The sequence below is a fragment of the Macrotis lagotis genome, chromosome X (assembly GCF_037893015.1).
Source record: "Macrotis lagotis isolate mMagLag1 chromosome X, bilby.v1.9.chrom.fasta, whole genome shotgun sequence".
Taxonomy (NCBI): domain Eukaryota; kingdom Metazoa; phylum Chordata; class Mammalia; order Peramelemorphia; family Peramelidae; genus Macrotis; species Macrotis lagotis.
In genome coordinates this window covers 64,514,736-64,529,488 of record NC_133666.1, presented here as the reverse complement: position 1 = coordinate 64,529,488, position 14,753 = coordinate 64,514,736, and the positions used below count along the sequence as shown (strand labels likewise).

Sequence of the window (14,753 nt, the reverse complement as noted above, 5' to 3'; positions counted from 1 at the left end):
CAATTTTAGGCTGTCTGCAAAGGAGAGTACCATCTGCATCCAGATAAGGAGCTGTGGAGTTTGAACAAAGTACAAGGACTACTCCCTTTAATTCGGGGGAAAAAAAAAAAACAGATGTCTTATGGTTTGATCTGGTTAACTCTGAGAATTCTGTTCTCTTTAAGGATATGATTTCTCTCTCATCACAACCAATTTGGATTGAAGTACAACATGGAAACAAATTAAAGACTGACGGAGTGCTATCTGTGGGGTGGGGGTGGGGGGAGGCAAGCAAGATTGGGGGAAAACTGTAAAACTCAAATAATATCTTTATTAAAAATTAAAAAAAATTTGAGTTTATAATTTCTGCCTCTAAATTTATTGAGCTTTCTATTATATGACGTAGCTTCTCATCCTTTAAATGGAGAGGAAGGAAATTGAGTCAGAATTTTCCTGACTTAAGCAATTACACTTTATAGTAGCAACATACTAGAAATGAAGTAGATGCACAACCACTGGGAAATGATTGAACACTCTGATCCATGAATATAGTGGAATCTTGCTATAAGCAATGTTAATCACAATGAATTTGGAAAAACATGGGAAGATTGATATAACCTTATGCACACTGAAGTGAGCAGAGGCAGGAAAATAATATGAACAATGCTTACCACAATTTAAACAAAAAGAGCAACAACAACAACAAAAGAAAAGTGAACAACATTCTTATTACAATGACCAAGCTAGGCTCCAAAAAAAATACATTTTCCTCCATCTTCTGTAATCCTAAATTGGAAAAGATGGGGGGTGGGTGGTGGAGGGTTATAGACACTGCATACACTGATCATTTTGGTTGATATGGTAAATTACTTTTTTCTTACTTCTTTGTTACAAGGGATGGCTCTGTGTGAAAGGGAAAGGAGGGAGACAAAATTAAGGAACTTGAAATGATTAGAAATTAATAGAAAAAGAAAAATTAATAAAATTTCAGTTTTTCAGAAACAGTAAAATCCACCCAAATGAAGATGACCTATGATATCCTAGGAAATGTCAAGTAAACAACCAATCAGTGCTGATCCAGCTTACATTTGATTTTAATCTCTCTATTCCATAGGCAATATGCTAGCAAAAAACATTTCAGTTTTTTAGGGGGTACTTTTGCAAGGTAATGTGGTTAAGTGGCTTGCCCAAGGCCACACAGCTAGGTAATTATTATGTGTCTGAGGCTGGATTTGAACTCAGGTACTCCTGACTCCAGGTCCAGTGCTCTATCCACTGCACCACCTAGCCGCCCCTTGATTTCAGTTTTTTAAAGATAAAATTCATCCTATATGGATTTCACTGTTGTGTCTACTTTCGTTTTCAACAGGACAGGGCATAATTTTCAAGTTAGCATACTTCATAACAAGTCCAGTCCAGGGTAGTTCCTAGCCTCATCAGAGTTTAATGAGACATTCAATCTCAAGAAAGAAATTAAATGACATTCTGGGATCATGCTTAATGAAGCGGGCATCTACTGAAGCTCTAGATTGCAATAGTGGTCTCATAATCTACAGAGAACAGGACAGAAGACTAATCAATCACTGGGTACAAAATCGCACTGTGGTATAGAAACTACTGACCCTCAGTAGCTCGTGGTCTCAATTATGACCCAGAACTACCTAGATACTATAAAACAATTTCTGAATGTTTATGCTAATTCCATATGTCAATGTCCAATCATTGTCATAACTACACAGAAACAAAAACTGTGTGTATATTGCCTATGAAAACAAAAATGGATAATAATGTGATATTCAAACAATAAATACAAACAAGTAGGTACAGGATTTCAAGAGAGAAAAAAGGATGGAAGGCAGAAGGAAGGAATGTAAAAAGGAAGAAAGAGGAAGAAAAAAGGAACACAAATTCAATATCTATAAATGAACTAAGAGATGTCATCCTTTAAACTGTGAATCTAATGTATATAAAGTAAATATCCCAATAATTTAATATTATTAGTCTACTTTTTAGGAAATAAAATTTCTTTTTTGCTGTTTGGTCATGCCTGACTCTTCATGATCCCATGTGGGATTTTCTTGACAATGATACTAGAGTGGTTTGCCATTTCCTTCTCCAACTCATTTTATATATAAGGAAACTGAGGCAAGCAGTTTAAATGACTTGCCCAGAGTCACACAACTAGTGTCTAAGGTCTGTTGAACTCAATTCTTTCTGATTTCAGGCCCAGTGCTCTAGCCACCATGCCACCTAGCTGCCCCATCTATCTATCCCATCACCTAACAATTCTACTTTTCCTAGGTACTGGTCCAGCACATCATAATTTTTGCTTAGATAAACCTACAAATTTAACTTGTAACTTTTACTTTATAATTTAAAAATAGAATAAACATCTTACTTAAACTGAAACATTAAGAAATCAGTAAAAATAATTCTGATTTTGATATTCATGATCAAATGCAATTAGAGCTATAATTCCATCAACTAAATTCAGTCCCCCTCCTATAATCAATCTCCAAAGAGATCGTTAAGAAAACTCCTTATTTTAAAATTCTAGGAATTGGCCTACCCTACTGAAAGACCCTGACAGCCCAAATACTCTACTCCACATCCATAGCTTCCCATTTATAATAACTTCATGGAAACTTGTCATTGCCATTTCTTGTCTGGAATCCCAGAACCCTGCTTGCTTTGAGTCTGGTCACACTAGACTTCACATGGCACATCAACATCTACCAAAAGCTTGTACTTCCAGCTACTGATACATTTTGCCTGTATTCATTCCTCAATGATTAGAAGACTAATAACTCTCATTGCTGAAATTCTAAACTCTTTACTATTAATATAAAATACATTCTCTATTCCAAATGTCTGTATTTCTATTTAGCTCAATTCGAGCCTTCCCATGCACCATTCTATATCTAATTGACCCTCTTACTGTGCCCACTGGAAGACTTGATTCAAAATTAAAACACTTTCTCTCACTTCCTCCACTTTCAGACTGACTGAATCTCACTCATTCCTGACCCTTTCTGGTATAAGTTGCAGTTTTGGTCATGCTCTAAAAGATAAGTCACTAACAGATGAAATGCTCCTTATTCCTCAAGGTCACTGCCAGACTCTCCTAACACACCCATGCAAGCAATCTTTCCTGCTTTAAGGTTCCCAATATCCAAATTTGTCACCCACTCAGGACCTGGCAGACCACTACCTATTGACTCATAGTACATTCTCTTTCTTCAATGAATTCAATACCTGGTTTACAGTCTTTACTCTATGGCAACTCCTGCTTTCAGCATTCATACTGATGCTGCCTCAAATACCCTAAATTTTAAGCCCTCAATCTATTCCAATTTAGAGCCACCTGAAAAGTTCACACCCTTGACCCTTGCCATAACTCACAAGCGTTCCACCTTATATCTGTCAACTCTGAAACTTCTTATATGATCATAGTATTTTATTTTTCTACCTATCCCCTATGCCTTACTAGCCCTGCCCTCCTATCATCAATTATAGCTTTCTAAATCTCAACTGAGGATTATTCCAATAATCTATTTTTCACATCTATTCACAAAATACAGATGGGAATGAGGGGGGGAATCATGAGACCATACTGACTGACTTCATTATAAGATTGTTATTTAATATCAACACAACTCTCACCACAATAACACAATGATTTGACTCCTTTCTAATCAGTCAGCTAACCTACCTACCACATTGACTATCTATACCTTTTCACCTGACCTCAAGCCCCACAAAGCACCCTCTCACACTTTAATAGAGGTGAATTAAAAAAATGAACTCAAGAAGAGTTCCCTCTTCTCTTCTCCCCTCCTCCCCCTCTGAGGTCACTCAGAAACCATCCCCTATTATTTCTTTCATACTCTTATCTCCATTGAAGAGATTCCTTCAGGCCAAGGCCAACTTTTCTTTATGCATCTGTGATTCCAGATCCTGTTCTCATTACCTTCAGATTATCATTCTTACTTTCTTACTAGTTTTCTTTCATTCTATCTACTAGCTGCTTCCCTATGGCCTACAAACATATAAACATGTCTTCCTCATCCTTTCAAAAACCGCATCATTTGATCCAATCATTCCTACAAGCTACCATTCCATATCTCTCCTCTTCTTCGTAGTTAAATTTTAGAAAGTTACTGGGGTACCCTCACTTCCTCTCTTCTGAACCTCTTCTAAATTCTTTGCAATTTGCCTTCCAATTTCATCATTCAACTGAAATTGCTCTCTCCAAAATTCTCAATGATCCCTAAATTGACAAATTTAATGGCCTTTTATGATTCCTCATGTCTTAACCTTTCTATACCATGTAACTTAACTACTCAACCTTTCCTCTTTGGGCTTCGGTGGCACTACTCTCTCCTGCTTCAGCTCTTACCTCATCACTCCTTAATCTTGTTTGCTAGATCTTAATTCAAATCAAGTCTAACTGTGGGTGACTCTGAGGAACTGGATAGTTCCTCTACTATTTTCCAGATGTACCATCTCACCTATTGATTTATTGGCCCCTATGCATTCAATCATCATCTCTGTGCAGATGATTCCCAATTCTATCTATCCAGTCCTAGTTTTGATCCTGAGCTTCAGTTTTGCATCAACAAACTTTTGTACAAATCAAACTGGATTATTGAAGATATCTCCAACTCTACCATTAAAATAGCTCATTAACTTTCCCTTCAAATTCATTCCTCTTTCAAATTTTCCTATAACTCTCAAGGGTATGGCCATGTTTTGAGTGACCCACACTAACAATATTTGGCATCTTTAATCCCACTCACCCCACACATCAAATCTATCGACATATCTTGCTTCTTTACCACATATGTCATATATGATACCTTCTCACCAATCACACTTCCAGTATCTTATTTCAGGCCCTAATTGCCTCTTCCCTGGACTACTGCAATAATCTTCTAATTGACTGCCCTACCTCACCTCTCCCCACTGCAATCTATCCTACACTCAGTTATTAAAGAGTTTTCCTAAAGCATAGATCTGACCATGTAACTACCCACTCAATCAACTACACTGGCTCCCTTTAGCCCTTAGGCAATGAAAACTATTTAACCAGCCTCCCTTTCTTGCCTCTCCAGACATCTTAAACCTTAGTTCCCTCTTCATACTATATAATGTAGCTTCACTGGCCACTCTCTAGGAAAAAGGCACTCCATTTTGCTTGGCTGCTTTTGCACTAACCCTCCCACATGGCTAGTACTGTCACCTCTTGTCTCTATTTAGAGCAAGGATCAACACTTTGCAGCTAAAGGAGGTCTTTACTCGTCTCCCTAGCTGATAATATTCGCTTTGAGATTAAGTCTTATTTCCATTTTTTTGGTATATACTTCAATATTACATATCTTCATGCCCTTCAGAATATGAGCTCCTTGAGGATAGGGTCTGCCTGGCAAATAGTACATGAGTAATGAAAGCTCCCTGACATACCTTCCTTTTGGGGCCAGGGGCCAATCTATTTTTTATATTTTTTTTATCTTTTTAAAAAATTTATTTATTTTCATCCATATGCACATATATATTTTTAAGTTACAAAAATTTCCTTCCTCCTTCCCTTCCCATCCCCCTCCGCTCAGTGGCAAACAGTCAGGTTAGCATCATAGATACACATTTTTGATAAACATGTTTACATATTAGTTATTTTTGGTATGAGGATTTAAGGGAATTAAGGGAAATTAAGGGAAAGAGATACATAAGAGATCATTTTTATAAAATGTTTATCAGATTCGGAAGAGTTGTTTTGTGTGTGTGTGTGTGTGTGTGTGTTTTGTTTTGTTTTTCTTCCTCTGGATTGGGATAATATAGTCCATAGCCACTCTAATATAGTTGTCCTAGCTCTCTGACTGCTGAGAGGAGCTGCTTCCATCAAGGTTGTTCATCTCATAATGTTGTTGATGTGTACCTTGTTCTCTTGGCTCTACTCCCTTCACTCAGCATCAGATCCCTTAAGTCATTTCACGCTTCTCTAGAGTCTAACCATTTATGGTTTCTTATAGAACAATAGTATTCCATCGTACTCATGTGCCATAGCTTCTTCAGCCATTTCCCAATTGATGGGCATCCCCTCAATTTTCAATTCTTTGCCACTACAAAAAAGAGCAGCTATGAATATTTTGGAACCTGTAAGACTTTTATCTTTTTTTTTTTAATTTCTTCTAATAAAGACCTACAATTGGAATTGTGGGGTCAAAAGGTATGAACAGTTTTATTGCTCTTTGGACAAAGTTCCATATTGCTCTCCAGAAAGATTGGTTCCATTCACAACTCCATCAGCAATGCATCAATCTCCAAATCCTACCATACCTCTCCAACACTGATCATTTTCCTTCTTGTCATCTTAGCCAAAATGATAGGTGTGAGGTGATAATTCATTGTTGTTATAATTAGCATTTCTGTAATCAATAATGATTTGGAGCATTTTTTCATATGATTATATATAGTTTTAATTTCTTCATTTGAAAACTGTCTGTTAATATCTTTTAACCATTTATCAATTGGGGAATGACTTGTGCCATATAAATTTGATGCAATTTTCTATATATTTTAGAAATGAGTCATTTATCAGAATTCCTAGTTGTGAAGATTGTTTCCCAGTTTTCTGCTTTCCTTCTAAATTTGGCAGCACTGATGTAATTAGTGCAAAACCTTATTAATTTAACATAGTCAAAATCATTCATTTTGAGCTTTATAATGTGTTCTAATTCTTGTTTCGTCATAAATGTGTCCCCTCTCCACAGATCTGATAGACAGAGTATTTCTTGGTCTATTAAATTATCTATGGGGTCACTCTTTATGTCTAAATCCTGGACCCATTTTTGACTTTATTTTGGTATAGGCTGTGAGATGAAATAGTTTTTGCCGAACTATTTTTCCATTTTCCCAACAATTTTTGTCAAATAGTGAGTTCTTATCCCAGAAGCTGATGCCTTTGGATTTGTCAAATAGTAGAGTGCTGTAGTCATTTACTGTGGTTTCTTTTTAACCTATCCTATTCTCTATTTCTTAACCAGGTCCAGGCAGTTTTGATGACTGACACTTTATAGGATAGTTTTAGATCTGGTAGAGTTAGGCTACCTTCCTTTACATTTTTTTATCAGTTCCCTTGCTATTCTTGCCCTTTTGTTAAGGTAAAGTAACCAAATACTGGAGCAAAGGGAAGAAATAATATATATGAAGAGGAAAACATCCTCCACTACCAAGCTAGGCTTAAGAAAAGTAGAAAACAAATGCATAGGGGAGGAGAACCACTGTGGATTAAGTTTCTATACTTTCAAATAAAGAGTTGGGGTGTACAAGGTAAGAAAGAGTTTGATCCAGTCCCTGGGATTCACTGAAGTTCCCAGGTCCCCAGGCTAACTGGCTGACTCAGTTCTTGTTCCAAGATATCTAGGGCCCAAGATGCCACATCTTTCCTTGGGTGCTCACACCAAGGTTTATTACTGATACTCCAAACCTTCGCAAATGCCATGGAAAAGTAGGCTTTAATTTGAACTCTTTGAAACTCCACAGAGGCAGAGAATAATTGTCCAGTATCTCCCAGTTGGAAACAATCAAACAGAAGATAACCAAGTCACACTTTTGCATTCTCTTCCCCAAGGCTAAGGAATTTCAATTTCTTAGCCTTTTCCTCAGAGAATCTCTCCAACTTGGCCTTTTTCTTTGTTACTTTCCCTAGAAATCACAAGTGGTTTTTTTCCCTTTCTTATTCATATGTAGATTGTGAGTCCTCTCCAATTGTTTCTCCTGTGAGCCTTAGCTCCTTAAATAAGGCTACAGGTCCTTAGAGGCCAGCATCCAGACTTTTGTCCTAATACAAAGGCCTCTGTCTCAAGAGGGCTCCAGCCCTCTGAACCTCTAGTTGAAGAAAAAAACAAATAACATGCCTCTAAAGCAAATACAGTTTAGTTAATGAGCTTCATTGTGTGATGATAAATCTAAGTAGCACAGGGTAGGGATTCTTCATTCTTTTTTGTACTACCAATGGACCCCTTCAGGTGGAGTCTGTGGAAGCATAAAGGGCCTCTTCTCATAATCAAGGTTTTTAAGTAATTGAAGAAGTACTACATTTCAGTTCATATTTGTTAATGAAATTCAAAGACTTTTAAAATCTATTCCCAGACACCTTGGTTAAAGAACCCTTAAAATCTGTGATCATGGAGGAGAACTGTGAGTTAGATTAGCAGAAGGTAGACTTGAGTTGAAATATGAAGAAAAAAGTAGAAATTCTTTTTTGTGTTTCTTCCATAGAGAGGAGAGCAGATTTAGTTCATGTGTCCTCAGATCAACTCTTCTACCATAAATTAACCTTAAATGTTTAGCCCTTTAAGCCTTCTTATGTTCTTTCTTTAATCCTTCTTTGTTCATTTTTATCCAATACATTAATCTTTTGTACTAAACTACAAACAAGAGAAAACAAATTTCATTAGTCTTTTCTTCATAATTGCATTTATTTAGAATTATTTCCTAAGTTGACTATTTATAGGAATGCCTGGAATACCTATATTTTTAAAACAGTTATTGCTATAATTTCTCTTCACTGTGGACTAATCCTGTGTTATTTGAATTGCTTTTCCTTCATAAATGAAGATCCTTCTCTGGCATACCTGCACATGTTGTTATTGAAATTGCTAAATTTTACCACTTTGAATCTTGGGGCTTGGAGCTCAAGTTTTAGGAGTTTCATGGTAACAACCCGTGAATATCATCAGTGCTTTTCAGAAGTACTAGGCATTTCTTTGGGGGGGGGGGGGGGCTTGTGATATTTTGTTTTATAAAAATTTGTTCTTGCAGGAGATCTTCGACCCTTTGGGTATTTCTGCATAGATAGTTTTAATAAGGCTGCCTTTTGGCTTCTTTTCTTTTAAATATTGTTATCCAGTTCTTTTTTGGTCCAAATAGGTTATTTGTTCTCTCTTCCATTCTAGGTGGCACAGTGGATAGAGCATTGATTGGCCTTGGAGTCAGAAGGATGGCAAGACATTTGAATTGTGACGACCTCAACTTTCTCCCTTCCTCTCCACATACATGAGTCTAGGTAACATACCTTTACATAACACCAAGATTAGGTTTTTGAATGAATTAAGTACTTACTGCACAAGACTAAATTCTGGGGATAGAAACACTCAAAAAAGTCAGTCCCTACCTTTAAGGAGCTTATTGGTGAAGACAACATGTATGAGGGAATGGTAGCCAAAGAAAGACACTTTGGTTTGGGAAGTCATTATGAAGAGCAGAGGAAGTGGAACTATAAAGTCAACTGACAAACACTTCATAGAAATAATGAAAATATTGACTGATTACTGTTCCCAGAGCAAGAAATGAAAAAGGAGGAGGAGGGAACGGGATACTCTCACAAATAAAGGGGAATATGGTAAGGAAATGACAAGAGTGAAAGATTGAATGGAATATAAAGTATGGCCTGGGGCCAAGGGAGATACAGTACAGCAAGTGTTTTCTCTGGTTGACTTACCCTTGATTTTTCTGGCCCCTTGACTGATTTAACTTTTCATTCCTCAGGTTAAATGATAAAGTACAGCATATTTAGGTTACCTATATTTTCCTCTAGATACATCTAGTACTTTGTGCCCTATGGTGGCCTTTTCAACATTCATAACATGCCTAGGAACGACTCATTTCCACTGTCTTAGAAAAAAAATCTTCAGCTGATTCTCATAAATCTGACACTCTCTCTGCCAGAGTCCTATAAAGCTGTCTAAGTAGTACAAACATAACTGGCTTCAGAATACTGAGAAGTCTTCTCTTTCTTTAAAAAAAAACACACGTGACCTTGGGAGTCAGAAAAGAACAAAAAATACTAATTTTTATATATAGCAATATGGACAAGTCCCAAAGTCTTCTCTACTGAGCTGTAGTAACAAGACCATGAAATTGAATATAGAATTTTGGAATTTCAGTCAATTTATAGAGTAGGACCATTTTTTTTTGGGGGGGGGAGACATGGGAAGATATTCTTTGTATCCCTGTGATGCAGGGAAAAGATGAAGAGAATTATGAATGTAGAAATTGGGTGGAGATGTAAACTGACTACCACCTACTCTTGAGATGTAAATTGACTAGAAGAAGAGAATTATGAATGTAACAGAAAAAAATGTGTAATCTTAAAGACTGCTAAAGCTTGTCAAATTGGGTGGATTCCCATTCTTGATGGAAATCAACTACCATTGATTTATTGCTTAATGTAAAATTTGTATTCGGATCTCCTTAGGCTTCACTCTCTACCTAATTTTGGGTCCAGTATAGGGAATGGAGTTCACCTTTTGCCCTCCGGATGAGAGGCAATACATAAAAACCTGGATTGGACTCCACTCAGGGTCACCAGTCTTCTTTGACTTGCTGGTCCAGTCAAGCTGCACAATGCTTCTTGTCTCTTTCTTTCTTTACCCACCATTTTCTTATGTGTCATAACTTCTTTTAATATTTTTTTTATTTTTTCCCTGCCCTTGCTTTTTCTAGTCTGAATAATGATTCCTCATAGGCAGATCCAAACTCAAGCAGTCAGTGGCTACACCTGCTGTAGACAAACTCCTTTAGCCTGGCATTCTGGGACCACTTAATTGGCTTCAGCCTTCCTTTCAAGTCTTTGATGATGTTGTTGTTTTTTGAAAAGTAATGGGGTTAAGTGACTTGTCCAAAAGTCAGACAGTTAGGTAATTATTAAATGTCTGCGGTCGGATTTGAACTTTGGACTGCAGGGCCAGTGCTCTATCCAGTGCACCACCTAGCTGACCCCTTCCTTTCCAGTGTTACCTGCTCAAACTCTCCTATGTTAGCAGCACAATGAAAAAAAATAAAGAACCCTGAAAAGAGCTTCCAAATCTTTACCTTCATTTGAAATGCATGCTTCCTGTTTTCTTCCTATTCATCCTACTTCTATACATTTTCTAAAAATTAGCTCAAGACCAGTCTGCGGGGACCTCCCTCCCCTCTGAATTGAACTACACAACATCAGCCTTTTGGAACATATCAAATATGACTTTGTTCGATCAATAATCAATCTTGTCATGTTTCTATTTCTTGTCTTTCAAACCAGTTCAGTTCCTTAAGCAGATGGGCTAGACCATGGCTTAAACATCTGTGGATCCTGCATGGAACATGGATGGCAAAGTGGTCCTAGGTAACTCAATAAAGATCTAAGTGACCACAACACCAGTTGCTTTGGCCATAATCAACTGACAAGAAGGTGAGGAAGAAGAGAAAAGGCAACAAAAGAACAAAGTCTAAAAGTTCCATAACCTCTCAGCCACTACATTTGCATTCTCCTTGAGTTACCTATGACTACAAGGAAACAGTCAACTACAAGTATCCAAATCCCAATGTTGGTATAGTCAGGAAATAGGTTCATCACTCATTTTAAAGGTGGTCCAGTGGCTATACAGTGGGGGAATGGGCCAAAGGCTGCAGGTAAAGTCAGGAGATTCTCAGCAATGAAGGTCTGCAGGACAAGGCTAGATCTAAGCACTGGTCAAAAATGTCAGCCATGACCTCCACTGGCTGGCAAGCTACTTCAATGATAGAATCTGGCCCACTATAGAAATAGGAACAATGTGAACAACCGCATCCTGGCATAGAATCTGGAAAGGCAGGGATCACTTTTTCAAAATTCTCTTAAAATGTCGAAATTAAATTTTAAACGTAGGCAAAGAACTTGTTTATAAACAATCCTGGGAAGGAAGCAAGCAGTCTTGAGGATATAGCTGGGGACATGGAGTGAAATGCTGGAATCCAAAGGTCCCACAGGCCAACTTACTATTTCCATGTGAGCCTGAGGCTCTACTTCATCTAGAAAATGGGGATGTTACATGCTGGCACTGAAGCTCTGAGGTTTGTAGAAGGAATAGAATTTCTAAATCCTAAAGAAATCATAGATTCTGGAAACTGTAAAAGAAACTGCCCTATATAGACAGCAATTATACTTAGTCTTTCACTTTCTAATACCTACTTTTGACAAGTCTAGAGGGTTTCACTTATGATAGCCCTAAGGAAAAAAAATCTTTTTAGGCTATCCCCACCCTGTGTGGGTGTTAAAATCTGTAGCAGGAGCAGTAAATGAGTCACCTCCCTTCTTCAGGAGCCCTGGACTGAAGGAGGGGCAGATAAGACTTGGAGTTTCACCCCTCTTGGTGAGGAGAGGACCCACAGGGCTTAGATACAGAGGCAGAAGATATTGTTCCTTTCTGCTATTAAGCAGCTTTCTGTCTGAGTTCATAATTGAAGCATTTTGTGTGATTTTCTTCTTGGAATCTCAACCATGTCTCTGTTTATTAACATTTGGTGACAAATCCCTAGTTATTAGTTTTGTGAATTTGATACCACTAGAACCAGCACCTGGTGATAGCTTGAAGCCTGCAATCTTCTCTTAGATCCTACCCAGCTTCAAAGCAGATAAGACACATCAGAGGAGAATGGAAAATGCACACTTAACACTAAAGCTTTTCTCTGGAAAAATCATAATAAACTGTAAATGTGTCCCTCCCCCACCCTACCACCATCTTGGGTGGATCTCTGGGAAATGATGTCTCCTCCCATGACAATACATCATTGTTGCTTATCCTGGATTACCTTTTCTTCACTAAGAGGGAGTTAAATCAGGGTCAACCTTATCCTAAGCAAAGTTTATCATTGTCAAAGTGTTCAGATTACATCCTTCCCACCCAGGAAATCAAATCACTATCCAAGAAAGAGGTGAGATTTTCCTTACATGTGCATTTTCTCACTTGGTCTTTAAATTATCTGACTCCCAGGGTCCAGGCCAACCTCCCTGTGGCTTTCCATACAGGCTAAAATCTTCTTCCAGTTAACTAGGCCAAACTGACCACAGGCAAGGGTGGGAGAGCTCCCCTAGTCTCTCTTGGACAGCCCAGGGGGTAGGAAGGGAGCAGCCCTTCATGCTTGAACTAAAGGCTAGGAGAATAGATGGGAAAGAGCTTAGACTCAGCAAACCCTCCTAAAAAAACAACTGGGGACACTAAAAGAAAGCAAGTAATAACTGAAAGAAAAGAAGGGGAGTACTGTCCCAATGGCTAAGGTAGAAAATCATGCCATGGTTAGAAGGGACAAAACACAAATGGCAACAGTAGCAGCAACCACAAGCAGCCAGGAGGGGACAGCAAGTAAGGGATTGGGCTTAAAGTTCACCACTGGAAGTTTTTTTCAGTTTAAATCTAGGCTCATCACACAAAGACCAAGAGAAAGTAATGAAGAAGGAAGAAGATTAACAAGTGAGAAAAGGAGTCAATGGTGGATATATTTCCCAGACAAAAGAAAGTCATGGGTTTTCTAAAAGGCCCTCCCTCACCACTCTCCTTGACAACAGACCCTTGCCTGAATGACCAAGGAATACGACTTTCTACAGTCAAACTGAAGTAGTACTTTTCAAAGAATAAGCAGGATTCTTTGAATTTCTGGAACATCTTCATAACTGAGGTTTCTATACCATACGTGCATCCAAACACAAAATGTTCTGAAATTTGGAAAGACCACTGTTGCCATTAGATTTTAAAATGAGATTGACTCTTTTTACCTCATGACTCCAAATGGAATACTGTCCAAATTGGGGCATATATAATTTTAAAAGGATAAGAAACAAAGGACTTAATTCATCAGGATCATGGCAGGGACAGATAGAAAGCATGCTTTTAGATTGAACTAAAAATAATATTAATTTTTAGCATTTTACATATGTTACATTTAAACTGCAGGGAAATCTTTTGGCTCATAATCAGCTGAGAGTGGGAAATAATGTAACTAGCCTGCTGAAATGTTAAATTTTTAACATCTATGATGTTTCCTTTAACTAGTTTCCAGAACCTTCCATGCTATGATTTCTGAAATCTTAACTTTCTGAACCTAATGGATTCTACACATAAAGAACTGGATGGATATAGCATTTATTGTATCACTGAACCAGGTTTCAAAATCACAAAGTAATAATGCTGTTATAAGCAAGGAAACATTGCAATTTATCACTATATAGTTGCATTCAATGACTCTTCATGTTTATCATGTTATACAACAGAAATTGATATAAGGTAGATCTGTCTTAGACTTGTAGCTAAAGGGGAGTTCTTTCTTTAAAAAATGCTACTAATATCTTTTGTTTACATCACCTAAGTAAATCCCTAGTCCTTCTTCAGAAAGGCAGAGGAAGGATGCTAGGTCTAGAGTCAATAAGACCTGAATTCAAATTTAAGATCAGACACTTACTAACTGTGTGACATTGCCCATGTCACTTAACCTCTGTTTGTCTCAGTTTTCCCAAATGTAAAATGGGAATAATAGCACTTACTTCATAAGGTTGTTGTGAGGAACAGATTAAAAAACTATTGTGTTGAGCATGGTGTCTAGAGCACTTTTTTTTTTTCTATTTAGCCATTTTCAGTCATGCCCAAATTTGGAACCAATTTTCTGGAGTTTTCTTTTGACAAAGATATTAGAATGGTTTGTATTTCCTTCTTTAGCTCATTTTATACATGAGATAATAGTGGCAAATGGTGTTAAGTGACTTGCCCAGGGTCCACAAACTAGTAAGTATCTGAGGTCAATTTGTCCCTTGTCTATCCATATGTCCCCCCTTGTCGCCCATCTGTGTGTCCCCCTTGCTATCTGTCCATGTGTCCCCCCTTCCAAACTTTCTGTGTGTCACCATCTGTCTGTGTGTCACTGTCTGTGTGTCCCCCCACCATCTCTCCATGACCCCATTTGTCCCTGTGTACCCCTCCCCA

The 14,753-nt window shown here is 37.8% G+C and overlaps 1 protein-coding gene across 4 annotated transcripts in view; it reads right to left on the bottom strand.

Moving 5' to 3' along the window:
• The window catches only part of DIAPH2 (diaphanous related formin 2), an 857,560-nt gene that overhangs the window by 355,443 nt on the left and 487,364 nt on the right, over positions 1 to 14,753 (bottom strand). The window lies entirely within an intron of this gene.